The sequence below is a fragment of the Cynara cardunculus genome (genome assembly GCF_001531365.2).
Source record: "Cynara cardunculus var. scolymus isolate 2C chromosome LG 12, CcrdV1, whole genome shotgun sequence".
Lineage (NCBI taxonomy): Eukaryota > Viridiplantae > Streptophyta > Magnoliopsida > Asterales > Asteraceae > Cynara > Cynara cardunculus.
In genome coordinates, this window is record NC_037539.1 from 6,254,851 (window position 1) to 6,264,384 (window position 9,534).

The window sequence follows — 9,534 nt, forward strand, 5'->3', positions numbered from 1 at the left end:
CTCGCACAATGTAACGAAACACAAATCCTTTATTAATCAAACCTATGGATTTTGACTCAAGATAATACAACAAACCGACCAACCCATTATATCCCACTCGCAAGTAGGGTTTGGGATGGGTAGAATGTAAACAGACCTTAAGCACTAGGATCGAGAGACTATGTTCATGCAGACGCTTGACGTGTGCACGAAACAAAGGTGTCTACAGCTAGGAAATTGACTCGACATAATCAATAACTCAAAATTTCACTCTAAACTTCAAAACTAATCACTAAGGGGCCGTTTACCAAACACTTACCCCGTAAGCATCTAGCGGTAAAATTCAACACTAATATTTACTTACCGGGTAAGATTTTAGTCAACAAAAAACGGCTTTCTATGCAATGAATTACCCGGTAAGAGCTGACGGTGGTAAGAGTCATTGCCCTCATTTACTGGGTAAGATTCTAGGTTCTTGTCTCGCTCTTACCGGGTAAGGTTCATGGTCATTTCCATGTTCATCCAATAAGGTAATGTAACTTGATAAGCGCTTACCCAAGTAAGTGTTTAGTAAACGGCCCCTAAGACTTGTAATAATTAATTTAAACACGGGAAATTATCCAAAATAGCCATTTTTTGAATCAACTTATAGTCGTTTTTCTATATAATTAACCGAAATAGCCACTATTTCACAAGTAAAACTTTAACTCACGAAACCCACTATCTATGAATATTATAAGTAACCTTTTAGCAATTTGCTACATCGGCATTTCGTAAGTATCACTTTAGCAACTTACTAAAAGATTAAATTCATGAACGAAATAGATTTCACAAGTTGTTTGTTACTTACGAATCTCGACTATTTTGATCAATTGAGTAGAAAAACAGCTTATCCCGGACAATTTCCGTCTAATCACGCACGCAATAAATCACCTTCAAAAGTGATCAACGATGGTTGTTTTGCATTTATATAATCTTTCTACAACTTCTAAGTTGGATTAGGGTCATTAGAAAGTTATTTGGTTGGTTTTCCATTAAATCTTGTATGGATGTATGGAGGCATCATTAAGCCGCTAACAAACGGGCCCTAGATTGTATATTCCTTGGCTTTCGGTTAGGTTTGCAGGTTGAGGGGCCGTTTTCCCAAAACTTAGTCAATAAGTGTTTATCGGTAAAATTTAACACTATTACCTACTTATCAGGTAAGATTTTAGTCCACTAAAACAACACTATATGCAATAATTTACCCGATAATCCTACCAAAATCACTTCATCATGAAAACAGTTTTTGCAACATTTTCACACAAAACAATTGCTAGATCACAAACATGCCAGAAATGTTAATCCCTCACTTGCATCCGGATCGGGATTTTAAAGCAAAATTCGTTTAAGAAATCAACGAAAAACTATTATCAAATTCGTCTGTACGTTATACGAATCTACAAAATTACTGTTTTGACGAGGCTTCGTAACAGTTTTCTTGATCTCACTCTCAGATGCATCAAAAGTTTGCAAAACCCTAAAAATCAATGAAAATTGACCTAAAAATTGGATCATATCTCTTAAAGCAAAATCCGATTAACAAATCAAACAAAACTAAAATCAACTCGTCTATACGTTATACGAATCGACAAAATTACTGTTTTAGTAAGATTTCGTAACAGTTTTCTGGATCTCAGTCTCAGATGCATCGAAAATTTGTAAAACCCTAGAAAAATCAATGAAAATCGACCTAAAAATTGGGATCAATCTACAGCAATGAGAAGGGGGAAACTGTTACTAACCTCAGTAGATCGTATCCACCATTTTCATCTCCATAGATGGAAAATGAAGGTGGAGAGCTTGAACAGAGCGAATCGAGGAGGACACGACGTCGTTGCCGTCGTCTTCTTTGAAGCTATATGTGTAATGTGTTGAACTAGGATTCCAACTCAATTAACGAATTTTGCCAAGGGAAGTTAATTTGCCTTTTTTTACCCTCTAACTTTATGATGTATTTCAAAATATACCCCAAATTAATGAGTATATTCACAAATTGGTCCTTTAAGAATTAATTGTACGTTTTATGTCCTCTATGTAATTGTGTTTTTATTCCGTATTAACAGTACTTTTTGTTTGGTAACAATCAGTGTATGGGTTAATTTGTGTGCACTTCGATTAATCTCATATGGGGTTTTGATAACAATCATGAAAATCCATAGTGTCGTTGAAAGACTCGAACTAACGACCTATCGGAAGGAGCCTTATGACCTGAAATTAGGGTGGCAATTAGTCCTTCGGCCAATGATCGTGTAAAATTGGATCTTGTTGTAATTGAATTTTTCAAGGGTTCCGTTAGTAGTCAGCTAAAATTAGGTTGTAAGTTATGAGATATGAATGATACATATCTTTTTCTTAAACATTGTGTCTTTGGCTTCTCAAGAACGGGTTTTTCAGGAATTTCGTATTAATGCCACATCTTTTCAAGGCTTATCGATAATCATTCAAAACTGGGTTGTTAGTTATAATGTTTGTATATCATGACTTCTTTTTTAGGGGTATTTCAGTCATTTTTGAAAAATATTAGAGTTCTTTCTTTCTCACTACGAGTGAAAATGATGCGAGTCGAGCTCGAGTATCATTATACTCGACTCGAACTCAAAACCCAATTTCCAAGCTCGAACTCGACTCGAAAACTCTCTAGTAGTAAAAATCAAAGCTCGACTCGAACTCGATAACTATTTCTCAAGCTCGAGCTCGAATCAAACTCAATTCAAGTTTGAACTCGAATCAAGCTCAATTTAAGCTTGAACTCGAATCAAGCTCGAACCAAGCTCACCCATTGAAATTTATGAAATTTTTTGTTTTTTCTCTTATAAATTTTAAAACTTAAAGGTGTTCTCTTAGTTTTTATAAAATTAAAGGGATCAACTTCAAACTTCATCACAAAAAAGACAAAGTTAGAAATTTTAGTCACCTCCCTCTTTTTTTATAACATCTTTTTCCCTTCATTTACCATCTATCTTCCAATGTGAGATAATTTCACTAACTTTTTTTTATAGTTTTTCTTTGTCTTTTTTTAATTGTGATTTTAATAAAACATAATTGCTTAATTTTATAATTAAAAAATACATAATTTTGTTTAAATATCTAAAAATATAAGACATTTTTATTATTTATATTTTTTATCATAAAAACTTATTATATTTTAAAATTAATTATATATAAAATAATCGAGTATCTCACGAGATTTTCGAGTCGAGTATTTGGTAACTTGACTCTTGACTCGACTCGTTAATATGTCGAGTCGAGCTCGAGTTCGAGCCGAACTTATTCGAGTCGAGTGTTGACCGAGCTTTAACCGAGTCAATTTTGAGTAGCTCGAGAGTTGTCTAGTATTGTTTACACCCCATTTCTAACAATATTTTTTTTTGAAAGAAGTGCTATTCATTGCCTATCATAAGCATTATTGTATTCTTCTTATTATATCTTAGAGTAAACTTCAATTTTAGTCCTCTAGGTTTAATGAAATATTCAAAAATGGGACCTAAACTTTAATAAGGGGTTGTTTGGTTGGTTTTCCATTAAGTCTTACATGAATAAAGTTGTATATGTGGATTAATTTGTCTATATAGATTTAGAAGATCTTTGTTTTAAAGGGTCTTTTCATAGATGAAAGATACGTATTTTTCAACTGAAACGAGCAAGTTTGAAACAAACTTGTCTTTCTACATAAAATTCAATTAAATTAAAGCATTTTATGCTTTAAAAAATCTGTCATTTTATGCTTAATTTTTTTTTTTTGATTAACCTGGATATCCAACCCGCTATGCTAGCCGATTAATCTCAAGGCGACTACCTGCTTTGCAGATAGCCCGGAGTCACTACATTTGAACCTCCATGGCCACAAGGGGATTTTTTTTATTCCTCCTTGGATTTGAACATGAGATCTCCTTGTATTTTTGACCTTTGGAGCCAAGCTCAAACTAATCAGACATCACACTTGTGGTTTGCTTTAATTTTTTAATTTAGACTCATTAAATCTAATTCAAAATACTAAAATCAAAGTAAACGTAAATTCAAACTGCATATAAAATAATGTAGTTTTAACTTTTTTGACTTTAGATCAAACTAAAAAGTGCTTTTTATAGGAATTTTTCATTAATATTACAGATAAACGAAGCATCCAAATGAAAATTATTGAGCAGCAGTTGGTCCCAAAAAGCTGTACTCATTTGTAAATATTGTGAAAAACAAAAACTTTTCGAGTTATCATCGTTTTTTTCCCATATCTAAAGATGATGATGATTAATTAACTATAAATGGACATGATACCCACATGCAAAGTATTGACGACAGATGCATCTTTTCAGTAAAAGTATTCATATCAACAATAATGTTTCAATCATCATAACGTAAGCAAAATAGCATCTGCTTTGTGGATGCAAATTCGACACGATCCTTACATGGCTATCACAGATGCATTCAACTTTACTGTTTTCACAATACCAACAAGTCAACACCTACCAAAGGGCATTTGGTTTAATGGTATGTGAGTCATTGACCTCCTAGAAGGTCAAATGTTCAAACCTCATTAGAGGTAAAGAGGATGTGTGAGTTTATTTGATCTATTTGCCGTATATAAATATTATATAATTAAAAAAAAAAAAAAAACAAGGCAACGCCTATGAATATCTCAATTATTGTGATCTAGGCGTTATCATGTTCAATTTTGTGTTTGCAAATTCGACACGATTCTCGCACATGCAATCACATAAAATTCAACTTTGGGACCCGATATCATAACTAAATAATTTTGCAGTACAGTTTTTTTGACTTGTAGACTGTGACATTGGAATGCTACTACAAAATATCTGTATTGTACTATACTTCTGTGTGGACCTCATAACAGCACATAATTTTTAATATCGCCTTTATATGTTTAATGTTATCCATTTAATCCCTTTGCCATTTCAGTGTCTATATCATCTTTAAATAATAGCAGAAGGGTCATATCATCATCAATCATATATGTGAACAATAATGAATCTATTCAAAAACATTGAAGCCGAAATAATTTGGAACAGTTGTTACATATATCTGTATATCTACTTTTCGACCCCTGGCCACTTTAATAACTAGAAAATCCCGTTTTTTGAATTTCAACCTTAGCGGTAGAATCATCAGCTTGTAACCAACTACTTGAAAGTAGGCCCGAATCTAACTTGAAAGCTTTCGTCAAACATTTTGACTCTCCACCAGGGTTCAAATGTGGACCGACTAAAAGCAACTTTTAGAATGAAAATCACAAATTTCACATAAATACAGTTGTAATGACTCATATTCGGTACATTAAGAGTCATACATTACCCTAAAAAAATTAGAGTAAATTACGTTTTTAGTCCCTGTGGTTTGTTGAAATTTTTTATGTTTGTTTTTATGGTTTTGAAATTACAATTTTCATCACTAAAGTTGTACATAATTTTTTTTTTTTAGTAACTATGGGTTTTCAGACAAGTTTACATACAATCGACTAATCTTTCGGACGACCACGAATGACCTGTAATTGTTGCAGGTGAACCCCATGACTGCAAGTGCTTTGGTAGCACCTGGATTCGATCCCGGTATAGATGGAATTTTTCGGTACATTCCTCTGAGACTTAACGAGCACGCCACAACTTAAGTAGTTAATTTTACATAATATTTAATGTTTTTTCAGTTTTAAATAGTAATTTATTTTTTTAAGAATTTTAAATTTTTAGTTAATAAATTAAATTTATTTCTAGTAGAAAAAAGTAAAAGGGTGTCAAACCCTACATCCAAGATTTTTTTTGTTTCTAGTATGCATGGAGTCCACACACGTGTTTACAAAAATACGTACGGAGTTAGGATATCGTGAATATCACGTGGGCATCACGTGATGCCATACATGTATGTATGTGGGGGAGCAAAGCATGTGCACGCACGTGCATAAGTAGGGCCCATGGTATCTGTACGGCTATGCCGACATGTATCATCACGTGTATTCCGTAGAATTGCAAAACACAAACTAATATCGGCGGCTCATTTAATGTTAGAATAAACTACAAGTTGATTATAATCACAAAAGTTCATTTAATGTTAGAATAAACACAAACACATTAGTTCCGGTTTTGATTATAATCCCTAAAGTTAATTTAATATAAAATCATCATTACAATTCTCATTTTTATCTGGTTTTGATCCCTCTCGTTAACAATTGTTAAATTCCATCATTAAATAAGGGCCTTATTAGTCTATTTTGAAAACAAGACAAAAGTTACAGTTTTAACTAACTATAAGGACTAAAAACATAATTTGCTCCTTTCTAAAATACTCATTTGATATTAAGAGTGAACTACAATTTTAGTCCCTGTTCTTTTGTTAAATACTATTTTGTCCCGAAACTAACACCGTCATTCACGAGTCCTTAAAACCCTTACTTTTTACTTTAATTGATGGAAATTTACGATTAAAAAAAATGCAAATATTATTTTTTAATCAATCTTTTATTATAATAAAAACTATTATTTAATAAAATAGAATTATTATTATCAACTTTTGGAAACAAAATGTATAGAGACTTCACAGTTTAAAGCTACCTCACTTTTATTTCAAGCTTTAATTTTATATTTACTTTTTTGTAATTAAAAAAATAAGGGGGTATTTACCAAACACTTATCAGGTAAATATTTACCGGTAAAATTCAATATTATCATTTACTTATAAAATCAAAGTTTTAATCATTGATTCATGATCAACGGTTACAATAGATGTGGGCCCAATATTTTTAATTATAAAACAAAAATAGAAACAAAATAACTGTTTATCATTAATCCAACGGTTAAGATGGGGTTTGGAAAAAATGTAGAATTTACATGGTTTGCAAATTAAATTAACCTGGACATACATACACACACACACACATATATATATATATATATATATAGAGAGAGAGAGAGAGAGAGAGAGAGAGAAAGAGAGAGAGGGGTTCATTTGATAAGTGGTAAGTATTTGAAAAGAAGTGATCATAACCCTTCAAACGAAAAATAGAGGGGTAGTTTCGTAACTTTTACAAATAGACGACAAACAAGTGCATATGTAAACCCATAGTTCATATGTGAATCATTAATTAGTCCATATCTAAATCACACTGGTTCATATATGAATTAGTTAAATAGTTCATATGTGAATCACATAGATTCACATATGTACTTGTTTTGTCGCCTATTTGTAAAAGTTATGAAATTACTCATCTATCTTCCACATACCATACGAGAGTTTGTCCAGTGCTCACAATCAAAGTCGCAAATCTTGACCCCTTTATCTTAGTGGAGTTTATAATACAAAGATTTGTAAGCTACTAATATGATAATACGTAGTAGGGGTGCTCAAAAACCCAATCAACCCAACACAACCTAACGAGAAATAATTCAACCCAAAGCAACCCAATGTCTAATCAAGTTGTAAAATTTTCAAACTGTAGGTATTGGGTTGATATCGGGTTACTATTATTTGAACCCAACCCAACCCGATAAACCCGATATTCTTTTATTTCTTGGATTTAATATGATTGTTGAATTTATATTAATATATACATTAGACAATCACTATCAAGTACGCTCTTCATATACTCATTTTTTCAATCTATTCACATCTTTATATAACTAATTCATATATATGTGTAGTAACTGTGAACATATATATGTAAATTGAGAAAATTAACTGAATGTAATATACGTAAAGAGTATGGATAAGTTATATCAAATTGTTGATGATGAAAAAGAAATTATGAGTAGATAAATAACATATTTAATGTTAGAAGTTTATTTTAATGTACCAAAGTATCAACTCGACCAACCCGTACGGGTTGAGTTGGTTTGGGTTAGGTTAGGTTGCACTTTGGTTTGAGTTGCATTGAATCAAGATTTTTCAAACCGCAAGCATTGGATTAGCTTGTTCAAATATCTTCAACCCAATCAACACAACTTATACGTAATATTGATGAATCAATAAATGATAATTAAATTTATTTTCAAAAGATCAGTTTGATTGAAAAAACGCACAAAATGATCAAAAAAAAAAAATTATAATAAAATAATACTAAAACGAATATTCAAAAAAAATAATAATGTAATAAAAATAAAGAAAATAAAACAAATAATTTATCAGCTATTTTTTATTTAAGTTTTTATTCAGTAATTAATGTTTTTAAGACAATAAAAATAAATATTATAAAAAATAACATTTTTCAACAACAATAAACCATAATGATAAACAACACAATTTTAACGCATAGCGGGTTGGATATCCAGGTTAATAAAAAAAACACAATTTTAATTGCATATGAGTGAAAAATAGAAATATTTAATAAACGGTAAATTGCATGAAAAATTAACATACTTTGTCTTGATTTCTATTTTGGGCAACATATTTTTTTAAAACTTTCGTTTTAATACCTAAAATGTGAAGTTTCAAACATTCAAGTACCTAAAGAACCGATTTAAGCATTAACTGGTTACAAATGCTGATATAACAGGTGTTGTGACATATAATTCATGATTATTTAGTGAAATGGATTCTTCAAATTTAAAATTAGTTTTAAATTTATTTATTTTATTAGAATTTACATATTATAACTATTTGTAGATTATATATATCACATAAATAATTACTACAAATGTACTCGGACAATACAGCGAGATACATCTCGATTTTAGTGTTTCGTTTTTTTTGTCTTAGTCGATGTTATAATACGGTTTTATGTGGTTTTGAGAAAATTAAAATGTTTTTATTTTTATATAAAATATAAATATGAATATGTCATAAAAAATATTGATATTAGCATCAAACTAACTATTTAAAATTTCTTCTTTTTTGTGTATTTCTTTAATTCATTTTTTTTTATTTTTAGTTTAATAATATAATTTTTTTATAAAATAATATAATAATTAAATATTTTGTTAGAACTCAATGATTATCCTAATTATATTTTAGTTTTCTTATATTTAAAATGAAATGTTTATCCTCTATTTGATAATGTTTATCTGAAGTTAGTTACACGAATTCAAACATGAAGTTTTAATAAGTTGCACTTACGACAATTTTACTTGTAATCTTGAACTTTAAGTAATATGCATCAATAAACAGTACTTCATGCATAAAAAATGGTTTTTAAGAGTTTTGTTAAATGCTTTGTAATATAGTATAGATAATATAAGTTCTAATAAAATAAATAAATTTACAACTCATTTAATGTCATTATCTAAATAATGTTTGAAACTTCAAATCATAGGTACCAAAACCAATGTCCTGAAAGTACGTTATTCAAAATAGAAATCAAGCCAAAATATGTTACTTTTTCATGCAATTTACCCTTTAACAAACTACAGAAAAAAATATAAACCTTTAACAAACTATAGAGACAAAAATTCTAATTTACTCTAATATTAATTAAGTATTCGTAATTTTTAATAGATTAATGGATTTCTAAAAGTACGAGCGGGTGAAACTCTGTATCGCCATCGCACCCAAAAGCGTAGTTATTTAAGGTTATTT

The 9,534-nt window shown here is 30.3% G+C and overlaps 1 long non-coding RNA gene across 1 annotated transcript; it reads right to left on the minus strand.

The window, feature by feature from the left end:
- Positions 1–1,221: 1,221 nt before the first annotated feature.
- On the minus strand, positions 1,222–1,883 carry LOC112523376. Its single transcript, XR_003070258.1, has 2 exons — positions 1,764–1,883; positions 1,222–1,498 (listed from the first exon to the last, which is right to left on the minus strand). It is a non-coding gene; the product is annotated as an uncharacterized LOC112523376 (long non-coding RNA).
- Between the last annotated feature and the right edge of the window lie 7,651 nt (positions 1,884–9,534).